Genomic DNA, 24,452 nt, shown 5'->3' with positions numbered 1-24,452 from the left:
TTGTTGCTTTAAAGTCTATTTTATCAGAGATGAAAATCGCAACTCCTGCTTTTTTTTTTTTTGCTCTCCATTTGCTTGGTAAATCTTCCTCCATCCCTTTATTTTGAGCCTTTGTGTATCCTTGCATGTGAAATAGGTTTCCTGTATACAGCACACTGGTGGATTTGGGCTTTTTATCCAATTTGCCAGTCTGTGTCTTTTGATTGGGGCATTTAGTCCATTTATGCTTAGGGTTAATATTGTTATGTGTGAATTTGATCCTGCCATTTTGATGCTAGCCGGCTGTTTTCCCTGTTGGTTGATGCAGATTCTACATTGTGTTGATGCTCTTTACCATTCCGTATGTTTCTGGAGTGGCTGGTACTGGTTGTTCTTTTCTATGTGTAGTGCCTCTTTCAGGAGCTCATGTAAAGCCGGTCTGGTGGTGATGAAATCTCTAAGTACTTGCTTGTTCACAAAGGATTTTATTTTTCCTTCACTTATGAAGCTTAGTTTGGCTGGATATGAAATTCTGGGTTGAAAGTTCTTTTCTTTAAGGATGTTGAATATTGGCCCCACTCTCCTCTGGCTTGTAGGGTTTCTGCTGAGAGATCTGCTGTGAGTCTGATGGGCTTCCCTTTGTGGGTAACCCGACCTTTCTCTCTGGCTGCCCTTAGCATTTTCTCCTTTATTTCAACCCTGGTGAATCTGACGATTATGTGCCTTGGGGTTGCTCTTCTTGAGGAATATCTTTGTGGTGTTCTCTGTATTACCTGGACTTGAATATTGGCCTGCCTTGCTAGGTTGGGGAAGTTTTCCTGGATAATATCCTGAAGAGTATTTTCCAGCTTGGATGCATTCTCTTCGTCACATTCAGATACACCTATCAAATGTAGATTAGGTCTTTTCACATAGTCCCATATTTCTTGTTGACTTTCTTCATTCCTTTTTACCCTTTTTTCTCTAATCTTGCCTTCTCATTTTATTTCATTGAGTTGATCTTCGACCTCTGATATCTTTTCTTCTGCTTGGTCAATTCAGCTGTTGAAACTTGTGCATGCTTCGCGAAGTTCTCGTGTTGTGTTTTTCAGCTCCATCAATTCACCTATATTCCTCTCCAAGTTGTCCATTCTCGTTAGTATTTCGTCAAATCATTTTTCAAGGTTCTTAGTTTCTTTGCATTGGGTTAGGACATGTTCTTTTAGCTTCGTAAGTTTCTTATTACCCACTTTCTGAAGGCTGATTCTGTCATTTCATCACACTCATTCTCCATCCAGTCTTGTTCCCTTGCTGGAGAGGAGTTGTGATCTCTTGTAGAAGGAGAGGTGTTCTGCTTTCGGGTGTTTTCATCCTTTTTGCGCTGGTTTCTTTCCATCTTTGTGGATTTATCCACCTGTTGACTTTGTAGTTGTTGACTTTCTTATTGGGTCTCTGAGTGGATGTCCTGTTTGTTGATGATGAAGTTATTTCTGTTTCTTAGTTTTCCTTTTAACTGTCTGGCCTCTCTGCTTTAGGACTGCTGAGGTCCACTGCAGGCCCTGCTTGCCTGGGGATCACCTGCAGCAGCTGCCGAACAGTAAAGGTTGCTACTGGTTTCTTCTTCTGCTTTGTCCCAGAAGGATACCTGCCAAATGTCAGTCTGAGCTCTCCTTTATGAGGTGACTCTTTTGATATATGGGGTTCAGGGAGCTGCTTGAGGAAACAGTCTGTCCTTTATAGTAGCTCTAGTGCTGAGCTGTGAGCTCTGTTGTTCATTCAGAGCTGCTGGGCAGGTAAATTTAAGTCTGCAGAAGTAGAACACATAAACCCCCTTTTTTTCCCAGGTGTTCTGTCTCAGAGAGTTAGGGCTTTATGAGTTTCCACTGTGCTGCTGCCTTTTTTTTTTTTTTTTTCCTTCAGGGCTGCCCTGCCCACAAGGAGGCAGCCTAGTCACTCTCAGCCTGCAGAGCCTTCGCTGAGCTGCTGTGGGCTCCGCTCAGCTGCTGTGTGAACTTCCCTGCAGTCCCTCTGCTCTTTCACTGGGAGCTGCTATTTTGAGCTTCTCCTAACCGGCCATCTTGGATCTTCCTCCCTTTTCATGTTCTTATTGGCCGTTTCTGTATATACTTTGAAAAATGTCTACTGAAATTCTTTGTTCATTTTTAAATTGGGTTTTTGCTATCATTGTTGCATTGTGTAGGACCATTATCTCTTCTGTCTAGTAGAACCTTATGAGATATTTGATTTGCAAATTTTCTGTGAGTAATCTTTTCACTTTTTGATACTATTATTTAAAACATCAGAGTTTTACATTTTGAATTCCAATTAACCTATTTTTTTTCCTTTGGTCTTTGTGCTTTAGGTGTCATATCTAAGAAACCATTGCCTCATCCAAAGTCAGAAACATTTGTATTCATTGTTTCATTTAAGAGTTTTAAAGTGTTATGGGGCCAGGCACAGTGGCTAATGCCTGTAATCCCAGCACTTTGGGAGGCTGTGGTGGGACAATTGCCTGAAGCCAGGAGTTCAAGACCACCAAGGGCAACATAGCAAGACTTTGCAGAGGTACAATTATGGCTCACTGCAGCCTTGATCTTCCAAGCTCAGGCAGTCCTCCCACCTCAGCCTCCTAAGTGCTGGGACTACAGTCATGTGCCACCATGGCTGGCTAAGTAAAAAAGTAAAAAATTAAAAAGGGTTTTAAAGTGTTAGCTCTTACTTTTAAATGTATGATCCCTTTTGAGTTTAGTTTTCTATGGGATGTCAGGGAGGGATTCAAATTCATATTTTTTTCAGGTGGATATTCAGTTGTTCCAGAATTATTTATTGAAAAGACTATGATTTTCTCCACTAAATTGTGTGGAGTGTCACTTCTATTCCATTGATCTATACATATATTCTTATACCCACCTTTGAGTTAAATAGATATATTTAGGGTGCCATATTAATTCTCTTGTTTCATCAATTTTAATCATATTTTTGGAGTTACTATATTAGTTGTTGTCCTAGGGGTTGCAATTCATGTCTTGACTTAATGCGATTTTGTTAGATTAATACCAACTCAATTTCAACAATATACAAAAACTCTGCTTCTGTAGCTTTATTCTCTTTTCCTCATTGTACTATCATTGTAATACAGATCACTTCTTCATATATCATACAGTCATCAACATAATTTTACTGGCTTGCATAGAAATCCTTTTTCTAATGATGTTCTAAAACTAAGCCATTGTATATATTTATCACCAAACAGCTATGATAGGTGACAGATGTGTAAATAGCTAGAAATGTGATTGATAGATTGTATAATAAGATAATTTTCAACTTTATAAAATACTGCTGACCTATCTTCCAAAGTGAGTGTACTGTTGTCATTCCCACCATAAATGAATAAAAGTTCCTCTTACCCTTGAACAGCATTTTTTTTTGGATATAGAATTCTTCTGCTTTTCAGTATCTGAATACGTCAACCCACTGCTTCCTGCCCTCTGTGGTTTCTGATGTGAAATTAGCAGGAAATCTTATTCAGGATCCCTTGGAGTTGATGAGTAAATTTTTTTGTATTGCTTTTATTAATTTCATTTTATTTTTGACAATTTGACTATTGTGTATCTAGTTATTAATTGTTGAAGAGTTCACTCTACTTGAAATTTGTTGAGCTTCTTGGATGTGTTGGTTACACTTTTATAAAAAAATTAAATTTAGAAACATTTTGGCCATTATTACTTCAAATAGGTTTTCTGCTCATTTCTTTCTTTTCTGTCTTTCTGCTATTCCCACTATTCCTATGTTGATATGCTTGATAGTGTCCCATAAGTCTGTGAGGCTCTCTTCATTTTTTAAAATACTTTTTTTCTATCTACTCACCAGTTTATATTTTCTCAATCAACCTGTGTTTAAGTTTAATAATACTTACTTCTTTCAACTAAAATATGCTGTTGAGGCTGCCTGGTGATTTTTTCTTATAGTAAAATTTAACGTCCTAGTGTGTAAAATGACTTCTTGTTATGCAACTAAAATGAATAAACATAAACTAAAGGCTTAACGTACGGATTTGTGGAGAAGTACTAAACTGAAGTCAGGGAACATAGACTTAAAGGAACTTAGAAGCTCAGTATTCCAAGGGACATCATATATTGTAGGGTTCCATCATTCCAAAGTTTGATTTCCATGCAATATCGCGTTTCAATAGCTGTTTCTATTCTATTTCAATACAGATCAATTACCAAAGGTGTGGCTCAGAGCAGGAGTCCCTAAGTTTCCATTTCTATTAAAAAGGTAACATTTTGGCCGGGCGCGGTGGCTCAAGCCTGTAATCCCAGCACTTTGGGAGGCCGAGGCGGGTGGATCATGAGGTCAAGAGATCGAGACCATCCTGGTCAACATGGTGAAACCCCGTCTCTACTAATATAAAAAAAATTAGCTGGGCACGGTGGCGCGTGCCTGTAATCCCAGCTACTCAGGAGGCTGAGGCAGGAGAATTGCCTGAACCCAGGAGGCGGAGATTGCGGTGAGCCGAGATCGCGCCATTGCGCTCCAGCCTGGGTATCAAGAGCGAAACTCCGTCTCAAAAAAAAAAAAAAAAAAAAAAAGGTAATATTTTGTGAACTATAGTCTTTCTTGAAGTTTGAATATTTTATAATACCATTCAATAATTGAAAATGCTATTTGGAAAAATGGCACTTTTAAATAAAGTAAAAATGGTATTCTTGCTGTAATAGCATACTTTGAAAATATCTTCTGATTAACTCAGGTTGAAAATCTTACCTGAACATTATTTCAATATTTTCAGGTAATATGATTATTTTAGTAGATCCTCTTATTTTCCCAGGAATGCTTGTTAGATGAGTGTCATTTGTGTACTTAACAGCATTGCTTTATTTGGATTGGATTTACAGGATTTCTTTGATTGCAAATATTGAGAGATAATGTTATCACAATTATCATCATTATTTTGAAACACAATAATTTCTAATATTTCCATAGTATACGTATAATTTATTAAAATTTTTCTCAGATTTTCATTTACCAAAAATAGGTAACTTGTCAAAGAAATATGATAGATTTTTAGCAGGTTAACTTTTTTCTTAATTTTTGGAAAATAGTGTTCCAAGTATTTATCTTATATTAAGGGGCTTTTTCCTTTGTGTGTATGTGTGTATATTGTTTATGTAAGTGTGTTTTAATATATGTCTGTGCACACCATCACTGGGAATTATCCTGTTACTGAGTTGATTGAGTTTAATAAACCCAGATTTTTTTCCCCCAAGGCTACTACTCTACTCTTTGTTGGGTTCCCTGAGAGGCAATTGATGCTTTAAAAGCTGATGTGCTTGTCTAGGGCCTTCAGTTGTCTTCTTATATTCACTTGTCATCAGGAGAATTTTGGGAAATGGTATGATTTGTGGGCTGATCCATAAAGCTTGGTCACTTATGGCAAATAATTGATATTTATTGATTTGGCTGTTCGGGCTCTCTTTTGGCTCCATATGAAGTTTAAGCTGTTTTTTTCCAGTTGTGTGAAGAAGGTCATTGGGGGCTTGATGGGGATAGCATTGAATCCATAAATTACTTTGGGCAGTATGGCCATTTTCATGATATTGATTCTTCTTAACCATGAGCATGGAATGTTTCTCCATCTGTTTTGTGTTCTCTCTTATTTCCTTGAGCAGTGCTTTGTAGTTCTTCTTGAAGAGGTCCTTACCATCCTTTGTTAGTTGTATTCCTAGATATTTTATTCTTTTTGTAGCGATTGTGAATGGCAGTTCATTCTTGATTTGGCTTTCTTTAAGTCTGCTATTGGTGTATAGGAATGCTTGTGATTTTTGCACATTGATTTTGTATCCTGAGACTTTGCTGAAGTTGCTTATCAGTTTCAGGAGATTTTGGGCTGAGACGGTAGGGTGTTCTAAATATACAATCATGTCATCTGCAGATAGAGACAATTTGACTTCCTCCTTTCCTAATCGAATACCCTTTATTTCTTTTTCTTGCCTGATTGCTCTGGCTAGAACTTCCAATACTATATTGAATAGGAGTGGTGAGAGAGGGCTTTCTTGTCTAGTGCCAGATTTCAAAGGGAATGTTTCCAGTTTTTGCCCATTCAGTGTGATATTGGCTGTGGGTTTGTCATAAATAGCTTTTATTATTTTGAGATATGTTCCATTGATGCCTAGTTTATTGAGAGTTTTTAGCATAAAGGGCTGTTGAATTTTGTTGAAGGCCTTCTCTGCATCTATTGAGATAATCATGTGGTCTTTTGTCTTTGATTCTGTTTATGTGGTGAATTACGTTTATAGACTTGCGTATGTTGAACCAGCCTTGCATCCCCGGGATGAATCCTACTTGATCATGGTGGATAAGCTATTTGATGTGCTGTTGCAATTGGCTTGCCAGTATTTTATTGAAGATTTTTGCATCTATGTTCATCATGGATATTGGCCTGAAGTTTTCTTTTCTTGTTGAGTCTCTGCCAGGTTTTGGTATCAGGATGATGTTGGTCTCATAAAATGATTTGGGAAGGATTCCCTCTTTTTGGATTATTTGGAATAGTTTCAGAAAGAATGGTACCAGTTCCTCTTTGTATGTCTGGTAGACTTCGGCTGTGGACCCATCTGGACCTGGGCTTTTTTTGGGTGGTAGGCTCTTAATTGCTGCCTCAACTTCAGACCTTGTTATTGGTCTATTCAAGGTTTCGACTTCTTCCTAGTTTAGGCTTAGGAGGAGGCAAGTGTCCAGGAATTTATCCATTTTTTCCAGGTTTCCTAGTTTATGTGCATAGAGTTGTTTGTAATAATCTCTGATGATGGTTTGAATTTCTGTGGAATCTGTGGTGATATCCCCTTTATCGTTTTTTATTGCATCTATTTGGTCTATTTGGTTATTCTGTCTTTTCTTTTTTATTAATCTGGCTAGTGGTCTGTCTATTTTGTTGATCTTTTCAAAAAACCAGCTCCTGGATGACAGACAATGGAAAGCCACTCACAGCTTTTTAAGAAGGCAGTAGCATGTTCAGATTTTCCTTTGAGGAAGATCACTGTGACTCTAGAGTAGACGGTGGATTAGTGAAGAGTGAGAGATGCGGGAGATCCTGCTGAAAAGCATTCACATCCTCAGGGTCTGATGACATCTGTGTTCAGAGCACTTGACAGATACTCCCGCTGCCCTCAGTTTTTAGGGCCACCAGCCCAAGATTAGAGACAGAATGAAACAGATTTGTCACTGTCATCCTGAGAGGGTGATGACATCTGATACATTTCATAGGAATTACGATATTGAACAGAGAGGGACATTCAAGCAATATGCTGGGGAAGAAAATAAAGCTATAAAAGATAAACATGAACCTTTTAATTTAAAATTCTCATCTATAAGACATTTCCTATTGGGTAGTTTTTGTTTTTATTAGTGGTTTTGCTTGTTTGTTGTTTACGTAATATAGCTAAGATATATACAGCTTAGTTATCTTAAAAAACAAGTATATTACCAATAAATGCATATTTTTCTGACAAAAAATAATAATTGATATTTATGCAGAATAATGAAACTCTTTATGTTGGTCCTTACCAGCTTATTCCTGTTAGTTTCCTGGCTGTTTGCATCACCTGTCATAGCTGTTTGGTGATACATATATGCAATGACTTAGTTTTAGGACATCATTAGAAAAAGGGTTTCTATGCAAGCCAGTAAAAGAAAGGAAGTACAGAAATTATTTAAGAGAAAGTTAAGCAAAAACAGGAGTGAACTACTTAAGAAAAGCTATATTGTCTTTAAAAATGTTCTTGACTACTTAAATGTCATAAGGGAGGGGTAAAACATACTTTTACAAATCTTAATATTTTAAGAAAGCAATTGTTTTGTCTGAATTTCATTTAGAGACATTTAACATTTTTAAAGTAATTTTAATCATAAAAAATTAAAGCTTGATCTTTTTATTTCTTTTAATTGGTCAAAGATGTATGGATTTTCAAATAAGTTTATATATTGTTATAGCAGGAATTTTTATGCATCGTATATAATGAACCTATTCAGTAACTACCTTTGCTATCACATTTCTCATTCACCATTCATTCTTTCAAGTGCATTTGCATTGTCTAATACTGACTCATGCAAATAAGTAAACTGTATCAAAGAAGAGACACATGAAAGGGAAGAAGTGTGGCCAAAGCATAAAGAGTATTTAATTATCCTCCTCACTCTTCTACCTGAGGTTATTCTCATAGCTCCACAGTCATTTACTTACATTGATTTACTCCCATTTACTTACATTGATTTAAACTTTTTTTTGTTTGGAAAAATTCTTGTGTCTTTTTCATATGTGTTTGTCTTTATTATTCAGTTAAGCTGGAAACTACTCCAGGGGACTTGCTTCTCCCAATGGTTGAGAAAACCAGTACTTTGTTGAGTTGTGGCTGCTTCTGTGTGGTATGATGACTGGCAGACAGAGTGTACATTGTTGTTATTTTTAACTATGATGATGAATTATGGAAGTTAATATTCTATGTATGACATCCTCCTGTGTACCCTATCTCCAGCTCTCCTATCTCTGAAACTCTCTGATAGAAAGATCAATAGAGGATCCCACACTTTTGTTCCCCTTAGGCTGATAATGGGACCACACAAGAGATACTACATAGTTTTATTGTGGGCAAGAAGGTTTGGGACTAAGAAAAACAGGAGAAAAAACTGACATTAATTTGAGAGCAAAGGTCTAGATTTTTGTACCAGTCTAAGTGTAGCATTTCTGCCAAAATTTTGCAACCATTTAGCATGTGAATGGATCTTTACACAAAATCAAATCCTGATGGAGATGTGCTGCATGTTTATTACTTTCTCAACTTCCTCATTATTAAGGCAGTATAAAAATGACTCATTTCACAAGTGTCTATAGAAAGCTTGTGGCTAAAAAGTAGACTGAAATGAGAATATATCGTAAAGACAATTCAGAGTAAGTTGAAGCTATACTATTTGAAAAACTGTTAACTCTCCTGTTTCCATGAATGCAGAGTGCAGCATATTTTAAATTTTAATTTGTGTTTGTACTCTTGGTAATTTTTATCCTCCCTCAACCAAGTCCTCTTTTAATTGTTTGCTCTCATCTGTCCTAGAACATTCATATTTTATAGCAGGTAAAATGCCTGGTTAACCAAAGCTACTAATCCAAGAAGGAGAGTTCCAGCAAGAAGTGTTTCTAGAATAAGTTAGAAACACACAAAATGAGCAAAGTTCAGACTGGCTAAGTAATGTTTTGGCTACTACTGCTGGAAGCATCTCTCACAACCAATTTACAGCTTTGCAAAGTTTGGGTTTTGGAGCAATCCCTGTCTCCTTATCCATTAGCAAGGCTGTAAGTTTGGCAACCTAGTGATCCTTGGCAGGATCAGAAGCAAGCCTCTATGTGCTGACAGCTTCCAACAATACAGCATGACAAATGCATTGATATTTTAATTTGCTTCTCTCTAATTTGCAATAGCTACTAACTGCCTGATTAGTCAAGCAATATCCTAAAAAGAATTATACAGGGGCAAGGACTGTTGTGAAGGCTATTTCTGAAGTTAATAGCATAACAACATTTTTGAAAGAGGGTAAATAGAGGTATTCTAAAATAACATGGAAAGAAGTAACTTCATTATTTATTTTCATTGCGGTAAAATATACCTAAAATTAACAATTTTTTTTTTTTTTTTTTTTTTTTTTTTTTTTTTTTTTTTGAGACGGAGTCTCGCTCTTGTTACCCAGGCTGGAGTGCAATGGCGCGATCTCGGCTCACCGCAACCTCCGCCTCCTGGGTTCAGGCAATTCTCCTGCCTCAGCCTCCTGAGTAGCTGGGATTACAGGCACGCGCCACCGTGCCCAGCTAATTTTTTTTTTTTTTGTATTAATAGAGACGGGGTTTCACAATGTTGACCAGGATGGTCTCGATCTCTCGACCTCGTGATCCACCCGCCTCGGCCTCCCAAAGTGCTGGGATTACAGGCTTGAGCCACCGCGCCCGGCCTAAAATTAACAATTTTTAAGTGACAAGTTCAGTGGCATTAATTACATTCACATTGTTTTGCCATCCTTACCATCATCTCCAGAACTCTTTTCTTCTTTTCTAACTGCAACTCTGTACTCCTTAAACAATTTCCTATTTTTCCCTGCCCCCAGCCACTGGCAAAACCATTCTACTTTCTGTCTCTGTGAATCTGACTACTTTTAGGAACCTCATATTAGTGGAATCATAGTGTTTATCCTTTTGTATCTGGCTTATTTCACTTAGCACAATGTCTTCAAGTTTCCTCCATGTTCATCCAAGTTTCAGCATGCATCAATTTTCTTCCTTTTTAAGGCTGAATAATATTCCATTGTATATAAACTATATTTTATTTATTCATTCATCTCTGCATATTTGTGTTCCTTCCACCTTTCGGTTATTGTGAATAATGCTATATAGACTTCATTTTTAAAAAATCATCTCTGAACCCAATGAGCTACTATTTTATCATAGTATTTCATGGTGGATTTCAGTATAGCAAATTCCTTTGAAGAACTGAGACCCAGATACATTTTGCTGAAATTGTAAAATACACACACACATATATGTTTATTGATAAAATATTCTTGGGAACCTTTAAATCAGGCAGAATACCCAGTTTTCCAAGTGGCTATCTCGTTTTTTTCCTTCATCACCTTCTTAAAAATTATTTTTTAAAATAGACTATTCCATGCAGATATTACTTCTGGTTTTAGACAGTACAATTCTGTTGTCCATTCTTCTGTAATCTGTGATGGAAAAAACAGAGGTTCCCATGGTATTTTCAATAAGATAAAACCAAGACTTAATTGGGCATGGTTCATTCATGTGCAGTATTTCTGGATCTACTAACTGTGTCTGTTTACAAGGGAAAGATGGCTGCATTATCTTTCAGAATGGACTGATATATGCACCAATCGCCTGTGATATTTATAGGAGGAGGGTTCTGTTCCATGGATTTGGGTTTTATGAGATCCCCCTCGGTGGGATGCCTTTTAATTGCCTGAGTTATATTAGCCCTTGAGGTAAGATCCTTTTCTCAAGTGTCCAGCCAAGCCCCCTGCTCAGCCCTCCTCAAAGCCACAGTAAAATTGCCATGCTTAAGTAGGGTAGGAATGCTAACATCCCAGATCTGAGAGAGGTAATTTGGTCCAAAATGCACTCCAGTAATGTTTATGTTTCAGATAAAGTGCTTACAACACTGCCACTGCCCTTTTGACCCCCATTTCCTTGTTCGTGTGCTTCTAGGAGAAAGTGATACTTAAATTCAAATCTTCACTTTTATTAGCTCCCAGAGTGGACTAGTATTTCAGTCCAATCTTATCTCTGGTGTAAACATCCTGTTACCATTCATATCTGGGAGATATCTTGAAAAAAATTATTAAATACATTCCATCAAGTGAACAAATAGAAACTCAGAATCTACCTACCTTTCTTTCCCATTCTTTCTTTCTTTCTCCTTCTCTTTCTTTCCTGTTTTTTCTTTCTTTCCTTCTTTTTTCTTTCTTCCTTTTTTCTTTCTTCCTTTTTTCTTTCTCTTCTTTCCTTCCTTCTTTTCCTTCCTCCTTTTCCCTTTCCCTACCTACCTTTTCTCTATTTTTTCTCCTTGTCTTTTTCCTTCACCTCCATCTCCTTCTCTCTCTCCCTTTCCCTCTTCCTGGGTTCCCCTCTTCATCCCTTTTCATCTTCCCTCCCTTTCTCCTTTCATCCCTCTTTCCTTTTTCCTTTCTCCTTCCCTTCTTCCTTCCTTCCTCTTTCCTTTCTTAATTTTCTTTCTCCTTCCCTCCCTTCCTCTTTCCTTCCTATTTTTTCTTCTTTTCAAATATATGAATATATATATTGCAAATTCAAGGCAAATCATTTTCACAGTTTGTACTATAATGGAACACACTTTCTATTCTTCTAAAGATAACTGCTAGTTTTACAGCATTATAAACAAAAAATATTGCCTCCATAATTTCTAATATTCAGCACTAAGTAAAATTATTCTCTATGGATCAATTAATGGTTGATCTTCTTAAATATCTTAGAAAATATTTAAAATATGATTGTTTTCTCCAACATTCTCCACTTTCTGTATTCTCAGTCATTTCACTGCCCCTTGAAGTTTCTAGAGGCTTTTTTGCTCTTTGACAGCTTCAGGAGCCTTTGTTCATGACATTTTTAGTTCTCGAAGTGTTCTCTTTCTTTACCTCAACGTGGATACTACCTGCTACACTTTCTGGGCATTGTAGAAAACATGGCCTGTACAAATTTAAATGCTATTTTCTCTGCAAAGGATTCCCAAATCTACCTCAAGACTCCACTAGGTTTCGTTTTGGACTTCTCCCCTCATACTTGCCCTTCCTCCTCTGAACATGGTACTCGCATATTTACTTGACTTTTTGTCATTAGGCTACAGACCACTTTGAGTCAGGGGTTGTGTATTGTTCCCTAGTGCTCCTCCCATACCCAGAGGGTGCCTGGCTTCTGAGAGATTGCAAATAAATATGTGTCTAATAACTGAGGAAGAAGAAAAACTGTTCACATCATGAAGAAGATCTGAGATTACCATCATAATGGAGAGCTACTGAACTTCTTCATGCCTAATATTACACTGTCTTAAAAATATAACCTCTAATCCTCAAAATCCCTGAAAGAAAAATGATTTTGTAATACAAATGGGAAGACTGAGGCTTGAGGAGATAAATCAATACTGACGAAAAGCACACATTGGCCGGGCGTGGTGGCTCACGCCTGTAATCCCAGCACTTTGGGAGGCCGAGGCGGGTGGATCACGAGGTCAAGAGATCAAGACCATCCTGGTCAATATGGTGAAACCCCATCTCTACTAAAAATACAAAAAATTAGCTGGGCATGGTGGCGCGTGCCTGTAATCCCAGCTACTCAGGAGGCTGAGGCAGTAGAATTGCCTGAATCCAGGAGGCGGAGGTTGCGGTGAGCCGAGATCACGCCATTGCACTCCAGCCTGGGTAACAAGAGCGAAACTCCGTCTCAAAAAAAAAAAAGAAAAGAAAAGAAAAGCACACATTGACTAAAAGTGCCAAATTGAGAATAACTGAGAATATTGTGAACATCACAAAAAGTAATAGCTGTTCATTAGTGAAGTACTATCATTGGAAATGGTGGGAAAACACCAAAAGGTCAAGCAAAATTGTCACAGCCAACTTTGATAGTTCTCTGGAAAATGGTCAAAAGTTTGCAGCAACCGAGCAAACACTGAATAGAGGAAAAGGTAATTCAAAAATAGTAGGAATGTTTTCCAGTGTTTTTACTTGTTCTTGCTCCATACCCCTCTTTGATTTGCTGGCAAACTTGATAACGGTAGCCCATGCTGCCAGTTTGGGACCCTGGTCCTTGGTTCTGGAGGATGAATAGCAGATTTTATTTCAAAGAATTGAATTAGACCTGTCAGTTGCCTGCCTAAGGACTCATGCAAGATTCTTGACTTTGCTTCACCTAACTTGAAATTCTCTTAGAGCACAAAAGTAGCTACGTAGAGAGAATCACCCAAAAAGATAGTAAGGCAGTGATAAATAACATGCAGGTACTTGGAGCAAAATAATACAATCAAGGAAAGCAATTGACATACTGAAATGCTGGGAGGAAAGCTGGGAGCTTCTTTGGGAAAATGGGGCATTTAAAAGCACTATGTGCACTGCCAAATTTAGAAAGACATACAGATGCCAGGGCAGGATACATGCTCAGAAGAGAACTGAGAAAACTGTAAACTTTCATCTCTGGCCAATCTTTAGGCTCAGTGCAAGCAGGAAGTAGAGGCTAAAGTTATAAGTGGCCTAGCTAAGTATTGCAGGAGTGCCCCTTTCATAAGAAAAACGCTTAACCAAGTAGAAATAGAAGGAAACTTTCTCAACCTGCTAAAGGGCATTTATGAAAAACTCAAGGTGAACATCATACGCAATGGTAAAAGACAGAAAATGTTCCCCCTAATACCAGGAACAAGACAAATATGCCCAATTTCACCACTTCTGTGCAATATTGTACTTGAAGTTCTGATCAATGAAACAAGAAAAAAATAAAAGATACCCAAATTGGACAGAAAGAATCAAAACGATCCTAATTCACAGATGCCATACTCTTAGATGCAGAAAAAGTTTATAGAATCGACTAAGGTACTAGTAGAGCTAATAAACATTTCAGCAAAGTTACAAGACACAAAAGCAGCACACACAAATTGCTGAAACTTCTACAGACCAGTGATGAACAATTCAAAAAGGAAATTGAGAAAGCAATTTCATTTATGAGAACATTCAAAAGAATAAAATACCTAGGAATAAATTTAAGCAAGAAAGTGAAAGACCTGTACTCTGAAAATTAAGTGTTTCTGAACAAGTTATTTAGAACATAAATAAATGTAAGATCATTTTGAGTTCATAGATCTACTTTGTAAACAACTGATTTTTGGCAAGGGTTCTAAGATCATCCAATGGAGGAAGAATAGTCTCTTCAATAATTGGTGCTGGAACAACTAGATCTCCACATGCAAAAGAATTAAGGTGGACACTGACTTCACAACATAAATACAAATTAACTGAAAAAGGATTAAAGACCTAAATGTAAGAGCTAAAACATAAAATTCTTACAAGAAAACACAGTATTATACCCTCAGTGATAAAAAGAAAATAACCCAATTTAAAAATATAAAAATAATTTGAATCGATATTCCTTCAATGTAGATATACATATATATGTCTAATGAGCACACAAAATGAAGTTTAATACCAGTCATTAGGAAAGTGCTAATCCAAACCACAATGAGTTATCAACTAATGCCCACTTAACATAGCCACAATGAAAAACAGAAATAACAAGTGTTGGTAAGGATGTAGAGAAAAAAGAACCTTATACATTGCTACTGGAAATGTGAAATGCTGTAGCCACTGGGTAAAGGTTTGGTAGTTTCACAAAAAATTAAATGTAAAGTTACCATTTGACCCAGGAATTCCACTTCTTTGTATATACTCAAAAGTATTGAGAATAGATATTCAAGCAAATGCTTGTACAGGAATGTTTATAGCAGTACTATTCACAGTAGCCAAAGGGTAGAAATTACAAACATATCCATTCACAAATGAATGAATAAATAAAAAGTCATATATATACATAGAATGGCCATTATTCAGCCATGAAAAGAAAAGAGATACTGATATGTGGTACAGGGTGAATCTCAAAAACATTAAATTAAGTTAAAGAAACTGAACACAAAAGGACACTTACTGTATTATTCCCCTCATGTGAAATCCCCACAATAGATAAAATAGTAGGGATGCAAAGAAGATTGGTAGTTGTCAGGGAATTAATGGGGAAAGCAACATACAAGTGGCTGCTTAGCGGATATGGGCTTTTCTTTTCGGGTCTTGAAAATGATTTGGAATTTAATATAGGTGGGTTGAACAGCATTGTGAATGTACTAAATGTCACAATAAATTGAAATGGCTAATTGTGTTATGTGAATTCCACCTCAATAAAAAAGATTTATAAAAGAATGACAGAAAAAGATTATAATTCACTGAATTTAAAAAATCTGAATCCATAGTGATATTCATAAAAATGTAGAGAGAGGGAGGGAGAGAAAGAAGCAGGGAAGGAAGGAAGAGAGGGAGGGAGGAAAGAAGGAAGGGAGGGAAAGAAGGAAGGAAGGAATGAAGGAAGGAGGGAGGGAGGGAGGAAGAAAGGGAGGGAGGAAGGAAGGGAGGGAGGGAGGGAAAGAAGGAAGGAATGAAGGAAGGAGGGAGGAAGAAAGGAGGGAGGGAGGAAGGAAGAAAGGTATTTTCATGGTTTTTAAGTGTGATCCCACAGATTACTTTTTAATACAAATGAGGAAATCTACCTTTACAGTAAAGATATCTGGCAGACAACATCTCTACCCAGCAATTTTACCAACTATGGAGCAAATTGACATCACAGGCCCCCTAGTAGGGTGCAAAAGAAAGAATGCAGTATCTGCTCTGTGATATTGTTGCCACAGATGCTTACAATGAATCATATCACATGGAAATAATCAGATGATTCAGATGTGGAACACATCATATGAGAGTCTAGACTCTTCAAAATGTCAATATTATGAAAGATGAAAAAATATGAAGGAATTATTCTAGGTTAAGTAAGACTAAAGAGACTTTGACAACAAAATGTAGTGTGTAAACCTTGACTGAATCTGGAATCAAGAGGAAAACAAACCATCTTAACTGTAAAAAACACATTTGGATGTTCTTCACATGTACCCCAAAACCTAAAATGCAATAAAAAAAAAAGAAAAAAAAAACACATTTGGAACAACTGGGGAAATGTGATTATGAGCTGTACAGTATATATACGATTGTGTCATTTATTCATTGCCTCTCAACTTCTAATAAACCCTTCAATATACACTCTGTGATAAACAGTGAAATTTCTTTAAGCATTTCCCCTTTAAAAAATGAGCATGGTGGCAAGCTTTCTTAGTGGAGGGTACTGGAGGGACTTTACAGGAGCAAGAGACTCCTGCAATTTCCATGCCAAGGGGTGGCCATTGGAGAGGAGAGATTAGTGTTGGTACCATGGAGCCTGCCCCAACGTAAGGCCCGTAACAATTTCTCTGCTACCAACCTCTGCCTGGCAATGGACTTTCTACAAACTTCTTAACATGGAAATCAATATCCCTGCTTACACACAGCTGCCTATAGCACAAAGGGTTACAAACAGAACAGCTACTTGTCCATAAGTTCTGTGTGGTCTTCACACAGCCTACCTATGCCCTGGGTATTCAGGCAGAGCTACCACTCCCTCTGAAGTGGTCTGCATACTTGGAGGTCTTCTCTACCTACTGTCACCTGGACTTCCACTGCCACTGGTTGCTCATGGCCAGCTCTTGCACCTATAATCCAGAGGGTTGTCTATTTGCCCAGAATTTCAAGAATAGCTCCAGTGTGGCTAAACTATTTAACTTCTTGACTATCTGTTGGATGACCCACCTCTGCTATGAGGTCTAAACTCCTTTTCAAGTTTGTTTTTCTCTGGGCACTCTCTCTCATCCTGGGTCACTGTATAGACTTCTCTTATATTTTATAGTTAGTCCTTTACTATAGTTAATAATTTTACAGTTTAACTTACCCTGTTTAACATACTGTCTGGTATCGATCTCCTGATGACTACCCAGATTGCTACTGATGATTATTACAGAATTGCTATCAGGCATAGTTCCAGAAAATATACCCCGTAAAGATGACATATTAGTTGCCCAGGCTTCTGTAACAGATTACCCCAAACTAGGTGGCTTAAAGTAGGAGAAATTCATGGATCTCACAGTTCTGAGGCTAGGAGTTAAAAATAAGAATGACTGAACCACAGTTAAGGTGTGAGAAGGGGCCTCACTCCCTCTGGAAGCTCCAGGGGAGAGTCTGTTCCTGTCCATTCCAAATTCTGGGGGCTTCTGGCATTCCTGAGCTAACGGTTATTTCACTCCAATCTTGAAATCTCCTTGTATCTTTATATGGCCTTCTCCTCTGTATGTATCAACTCTCTCCTGCCTCTCCCCTAGGGATACATGTCATTGTATGTAAGGCCCACCCAAATAATTCAGGATATTCTCCCCATCTCACAATCTTTAATTTAATCTCATTTGCACTCCTCATCTTTTTTACCATGTAAGATAAAAGTCACAGGTTTCAGAGATTAGGATGTGAGATATGTGAGATGTGTGATGTTTTAGAGGGGCATTTCTTAGCCTACCTCAGATGGGGTGTGAGGACTGGTTTGGTCATGCCCTTGGGTCTGAGCATGATCTTTACCAGCGGGATATGGGATACTAAATACCAATGGCATGAAATGACATTACAATTAATCCAGCATCATCTGTGGCTGATTATAGTTAAGTGCCAATTTAAGCACATACCTTGGGAGTTCAAGTGGCTGCTGTCCTTAACTGAATGGCAGTAATAATGACTACAAAGGCTGAAGTGTGAGATAGATTTTTTGTGTGTGCACTTGAATGCTTACAAAGAGAAAATAACAAGCTAAGGTCTGTTATCTTTCACTTCAAGTCACGGTCTGAAGATCAGATAGATTTCATGATTTTTTTTCTAGTATAATAGGTACAGGGCCAATATTGCTGAAAATCAGACACAAACTTTAACTGTGAGAGTTGTTAAACTACAATGACAATTGTATTACAAATGTATTATGACAATTCATAGTCTCTCAAAGTTTCTTATGTTAAAGGCCATTGATTGAAAAGGAATGGGATTCTAAAATTTGACATGAAGACATCTGGTTGAATCCAGGTGAAACTGATCATCTTGAACCCTCAACTCATTCTGAACCTCTCTTACCAAAGAAAGCCTGGCCATCTGGCACCAGGAGACTGCCTTTCTCAGCCTGAAAACCCTTCGATACAATTAGCTGGGTTGGATACCTTGGAAAATAATGTTTATTCGTTCTGGGACCCACCTCCATTGTCACTAGACCCATAGCTAGGGTCAAATCTCGGTGGGCTCTGCGGTGGCAGACAATATAACCCATGATGAAATAGCAAGACCTTGCTAATATATAATGGCAGAAACCATGGAAACGTGAAGATATTGTTTAAGGATGTTAAACAATATTTAACAAATTGGCAAAAAAGGAAGGAATATAACCCTAGATTTTGCTGCATTAATTGATATTAATTAATGAACAGCCTCAGTCAGGGGTGGTTCTGGGCAATGATAAAGGAAAATATCCCCAGTGGCAGACCTTCGTGAAGTATATTTGTTGTCTATAATATCTGGAGTGAGAAGCGGCCAGAGTGCAGATCTATTCTAATAGAGTACTTGCTAATTAATGGTTTAGCTGAATAGTTAGGGGCTTTCAAAGAAGTAAGCTTAGACTTGTAACAGATGTGTTTGGGGAAGAAGTATATGGATTGGTCTCAGAATGCACACAGATTGTGAAAATATTTTGTCCCATATGGATGCTCAGGAAAAGGCATCCACTGTAGTAAATAAGAATGTATCGTATACTTAATATTTGAGTAGATTTTACATGTTCTCATGATTTAAAAAAGTATTATGTGAAGGTAAGGAGTATGTTAATTAGCTTGGTTGTGATAATCACTTCACGATATATACATATGTCAAAACATCACATTTTAAAACTTAAGTACATAGATCTTTGTTTGTCAGTACCTCAATAAAGCTGGGGAAAAATAAATAAAGTAATATCTCTGTGGATGTTACTCATTCTCTTTCCCTAGCCACTCCCATGCTTGCCCAATGGACTGATGAACACAGTGACAATAATAACAGGGATGTAGGCTACATCTGGACTTAACAGGAACTTCTTATGAAGGTTGACCTGGCTACCACTAATGTGTAGCCTGATCTGCCATGTTTTTTTTTTTCCTTTTAATTATTCAAAGTTTCTATCAAAAATGTGTATAAATTTATGGCATGCCTCACTCAAATAATGTAACATTACACTCATTAAGTGATTTATCCTTATTTCCCTCACTCCCACTCTTTCACCTTTCCAATTTTCCTTTGTCTATTATTCCACATTCTACATCCATGCATACATATTATTTAGCTCCCACTTATAAAGTGAGAATATACAGTGTATCTTTCTATGTCTCACTTGTTTCACTTAAGCTAATGTCCTCCAGTTCCATTAAAGTTGCTTCAAAAGACATAATTTTGCTCTTTTGTACTGCTAAATGGTGTCATGTTATGGACATGTACCACATTTTCTTTATCCGATTATCCATTGATGGACATTTAGGTTGATTCATATCTTTGCTATTGTGAACAGTTATGCCACAAACATATAGGGGTGGTTATCATTTTTATATAATGATTTATTTTCCTTTGAGTAGTTGCCAGGTAGTGGAATTGCTTGATTGAATAGCAGTTCTATTTTTAGTTCTTTGAGAAATCTTCATACTGTTTTATGTTCCCACTAACAGTGTATAAGAAATCTCTTTCCTCTGCATCCTACCAATATTTGTTATTTTTTTTGTCTTTTTAATCATTCTGACTGGTCTTAGATCATATCTCATTGTAGTTTTAATTTGCAATTCTTTGATGATTAGTGCTGTTGAACAGTTTTTCATACAGCTGTTGGCCATTGGATGTCTTCTTTTGAAAAATGTCTATTAGTGTTCTTTGGCCACTTTTTTTCTGCTTTATATATATATATATTTTTATTATTATACTTTAAGCTCCAGAGTACATGTGCAGATCTTGCAGGATTGTTGCACAGGTACACACATGCCATGGTGGTTTGCTGCCTCCATCCCCCCGTCACCTACGTCAGGCATTTCTTCCAATGTTATCCCTCCCCAACTTCCCTACTCCCTGCTGTCCCTTCCCTAGCCCGCCCAGTCCCCAACAGACCTCACTGTGTGATGTTCCCCTCCCTGTGTCCATGTGTTCTTATTGTTCAACACTCACCTATGAGTGAGAACATGCAGTTTTTGATTTTCTGTTCTTGTGTCAGTTTGCTGAGAATGATGGTTTCCAGATTGTATTGTTTGAAATAGTTTCAGAAGGAATGGTACCAGCTCCTCTTTGTACATCTGGTAGAATTTGGCCATGAACCTGTCTGGACCTGGACTTTTTTGGTTGGTAGGCTATTAATTGCTGCCTCAACTTCAGACCTTGTTATTGGTCTATTCAGGGATTCAGTTTCTTCCTGGTTTAGTCTTGGGATGGTGTAAGTGTCCAGGAATTTATCCATTTCTTCTAGATTTACTGGTTTATGTACATAGAGTTGTTTGTAGTAATCTCTGATGGTAGTTTGTATTTCTGTGGAATCAGTGGTGATATCCCCTTCATCATTTTTTATTGCACCTCTTTGATTCTTCTCTCTTTTATTTTTTATTAGCCTGGCTAGCGATCTGTCTATTTTGTTGATCTTTTCAAAAAACCACCTCCTAGATTTATTGACGTTTTGAAGGGTTTTTTGTGTCTCTATCTCCTTCAGTTCTGCTCTGATCTTAGTTATTTCTTGTCTTCTGCTAGCTTTTGAATTTGTTTGATCTTGCTCCTCTAGCTCTTTCAATTTTGATGATAGGGTGCTGATTTTAGATCTTTCCTCGCTTCTTATGTGGGCATTTAGTGCTGTAAATTTCCCTCTAGACACTGCTTTAAATGTGTCCCAGAGATTCTGGTTTGTTGTGTCTTTGTTCTCGTTGGTTTTGAAGAACATCTTTATTTCTGCCTTCCTTCCATTGTTTATCCAGTCAACATTCAAGAGCCAGTTGTTCAGTTTCCATGAAGTTGTGCAGTTCTGACTTAGTTTCTTAATCCTGAGTTCTAATTTGATTGCACTGTGGTCTGAGAGAGTGTTTGTTATGATTTCCATTCTTTCGCATTTGCTGAGGAGTGATTTACTTCCAATTATGTGGTCAATTTTAGAGTAGGTGTGATGTGGTGCTGAGAAGAATGTATATTCTGTGGATTTGGAGTGGAGAGTTCTGTAGATGTATATCAAGTCCACTTGGTCCAGATCTGCGTTCAAGTGCTGGATATCCTTGTTAATTTTCTGTCTCGTTGATCTGTCTAATATTGACAGTGGAGTGTTAAAGTCTCCCACTATTATTGTGCAGGCATCTAAGTCTCTTTTTAGGTTGTTAAGAACTTGCTTTATGTATCTGGGTGCTCCTGTATTGGGTGTATATCTATTTAGGAAACTTAGCTCTTCTTGTTGCATTGATCCTTTTTTATGTAATGCCTTTCTTTGTCTCTTTTGATCTTTGTTGGTTTAAAGTCTGTTGTATCAGAGACTATGATTGCAACCCCTGCTTTTTTTTACTCTCTATTTGCTTGGTACATCTTCTTCCATCCCTTTATTTTGAGTCTATGTGTGTCTTTGCACAAGAGATGGGTCTCCTGAATACAGCACACTAATGGGTCTTAACTTTTTATCCAATTTGCCAGTCTGTGTCTTTTGATTTGGGCATTTAGGCTGTTTACATTTAACGTTAATATTGTTATGTGTGAATTTGATCCTGCCATTTTGATACTAGCTGGTTGTTTTGCCTGTTAGTTGATGCATTTTCTTCATTGTTTCAATGGTCTTTACCATTTGGTACATTTTTTCAGTGGCTGGTACTGGTTGTTCCTTTCCATGTTTAGTATTTCCTTCAGGAGCTCTTGTAAGGCAGGTCTGGTGATGATGAAATCTCTCAGCAATTGCTTGTCCATAAAGGATTTTATTTCTCCTTGACTTATGAAGCTTAGTTTGGCTGGATATGAAATTCTGGGTTGAAAGTTACTTTCTTTCAGGATGCTGAATATTGGCCCCATTCTCTTCTGGCTTGTAGGGTTTCTGCTGAGATATCCTCTGTGAGTCTGATGGGCCTTGCTTTGTGGGTAACCCGACCTTCCTCTCTGGCTGCCCTTGGAATTTTTCCTTCATTTCAACCCTGGTGAATCTGATGATTATGTGCCTTGGGGTTGCTCTTCTTTAAGAATATCTTTGTGGTGTTCTCTCTATTTCCTGGATTCGAATGTTGGCCTGGCTTGCTAGGTTGGGGAAGTTCTCCTGGATAATATTCTGAAGAGTGTTTTCCAACTTGGATTCATTATCTCCGTCACATTCAGGTACGCCAATCAAACGTAGATTAGGTCTTTTCACATAATCCCATACTTCTTGGTGGCTTTGTTCATTTCTTTTTACTCTTTTTCTCTAATCTTGCCTTCTCATTTTATTTCATTGAGTTGATCTTCAATCTCTGATATCCTTCCTTCTGCTTGATCAATTCAGCTATTGAAACTTGTGTATGCTTCATGAAGTTCTCATGTTGTGTTTTTCAGCACCTACAAGTTGTTTATGTTCTTCTCTAAGCTGGTTATTCTAGTTATCATTTCATCTAACCTTTTTTCAAGGTTTTTAGTTTCTTTGCATTGGGTTAGAACATGTTCCTTTAGCTCAGAGAAGTTTGTTATTACCCACCTTCTCAAGCCTGCTTCTGTCAATTCATCTAACTCATTCTCCCATCTTGTTTTGTTCCCTTGCTGGTGAGGAGTTGTGATCCCTTGGAGGAGGAGAGGTGTTCTGGTCTTTGGTGATTTCATCCTTTTTGCACTGGTTTCTTCCCATCTTCATGGATTTATCTATTTTTGGCCTTTGAAGTTGGTGATTTTTAGATGAGGTCCCTGAGTGGATGTCCTTTCTTTTGATGTTGAAGCTATTTCTTTTTGTTTTTTTAGTTTTCCTTCTAACAGTCAGGCCCCCTGCTGTAAGACTGCTAGAGGTCCACTCCAGACCTTGCTTGCCTGGGAATCACCCACAGGGGCTGCAGAACAGCAAGGACTGCTGCCTGTTCTTTCCTCCGGTAGCTTCATTCCAGAAGGGTACCTGCGAGGTGTCAGTCAGAGCTCTCCTGTATGAGGCATCTTTTTGGTTATATGGGGGTCAGGGAGCCGCTTGAGGAGGCAGTCTGTCCCTTATTGGAGCTCAAGTGCTGTGCTGGGAGCTCTGTTGCTCCCTTTAGGGGTTCTGGGCAGGGACACTTGAGTCTGCTACAGTGGAACTCACAATCGCCCCTTTTCCCATGTGCTCTGTCCCAGAAAGGTGGGGTTTTATCTATAAGTCCCTGACATGCTGCTGCCTTTTTTTCAGAGACGCCCTGCCCAGCAAGAAGGGAGTCTAGTCACAGTCTGCCTGCAGAGGCACTACTGGGCTGACATGGGCTCAGTCTAGCTGCTGTGTGAGTTTCCTCTGGCTTTTGTTTACACACATAAGATTAGAACCACCTAGGCAATGGCAGATGCCCGTCCTCCCACCAAGCTCAATCATCCCAGGTGGAACTCAAACTGTTGTGCTGGCTGCAGAACTCTAAAGCCAGAGTGTTTCAGTTTGCTAGTCTTTGAGGGGGTGGGACCCACCAAGCCGTATCACTTGTCTCCCTGCTTTCAGCTCCCCCTCTTTCTAGAAAGCGGTACGCTCTGTCTCTCAGGCGCTCCAGGCACCAGCCAAAACATCCGCCCAGATTTGTGCTGACAGCCCACGGAGCTGGCAGGAGTGGCTGCTCAGATCTGTGCTGGTAACTCATGGCACTTGTCAGTCCAGTGGGGATCTCCTGGTCTGTGGGTTGTAAAGACCTTGGGAGAAGTGCGGTATCTGAATCAGAGTGCCAGAGGGGAAAAGTCCCCGATGGCATCTGTTGGGTAGGAGGGGAGTCTTCTGGCCAGTTGCACTTCCCGGTGAGGCAGTGCCCCACCCTGCCTCAGTTTACCCTCCTTGTGCTACACCCACCGTCCAACCAGTCCCATTGGGATGAACCTGGTACCTCGATTGGAAGTGCAGAGATCACTGGCCTTCTGTGTTGCTCTTCTTGGGAACTGCGCTCCAGAGTTGTTCCTATTTGGCTATCTTGGTGGAAGTCTCCCTTGCCCACTTTTCGATGAGATTATTAGTTTTTGGTGTCGAGCTGTTTGAATCCCTTGTAAATTCTGAATATGAGTCCCTTGTAAATTCTGGATATCAGTCCTTGTTGGAT

General features: G+C 38.3%; 1 pseudogene; it reads left to right on the top strand.

Annotated features, from left to right (window-relative positions):
• Window positions 1-24,050, top strand: part of LOC105719085 (heat shock protein HSP 90-alpha-like) — a 37,437-nt pseudogene extending 13,387 nt beyond the window's left edge.
• The last annotated feature ends 402 nt before the right edge of the window (window positions 24,051-24,452 follow it).

This window comes from Aotus nancymaae, unplaced genomic scaffold (assembly GCF_030222135.1).
Source record: "Aotus nancymaae isolate 86718 unplaced genomic scaffold, 86718_ANA_hifiasm-v0.15.2.pri h1tg000029l, whole genome shotgun sequence".
In the NCBI taxonomy this organism is placed as follows: domain Eukaryota; kingdom Metazoa; phylum Chordata; class Mammalia; order Primates; family Aotidae; genus Aotus; species Aotus nancymaae.
This window is presented reverse-complemented; position numbering and strand designations above follow the sequence as displayed.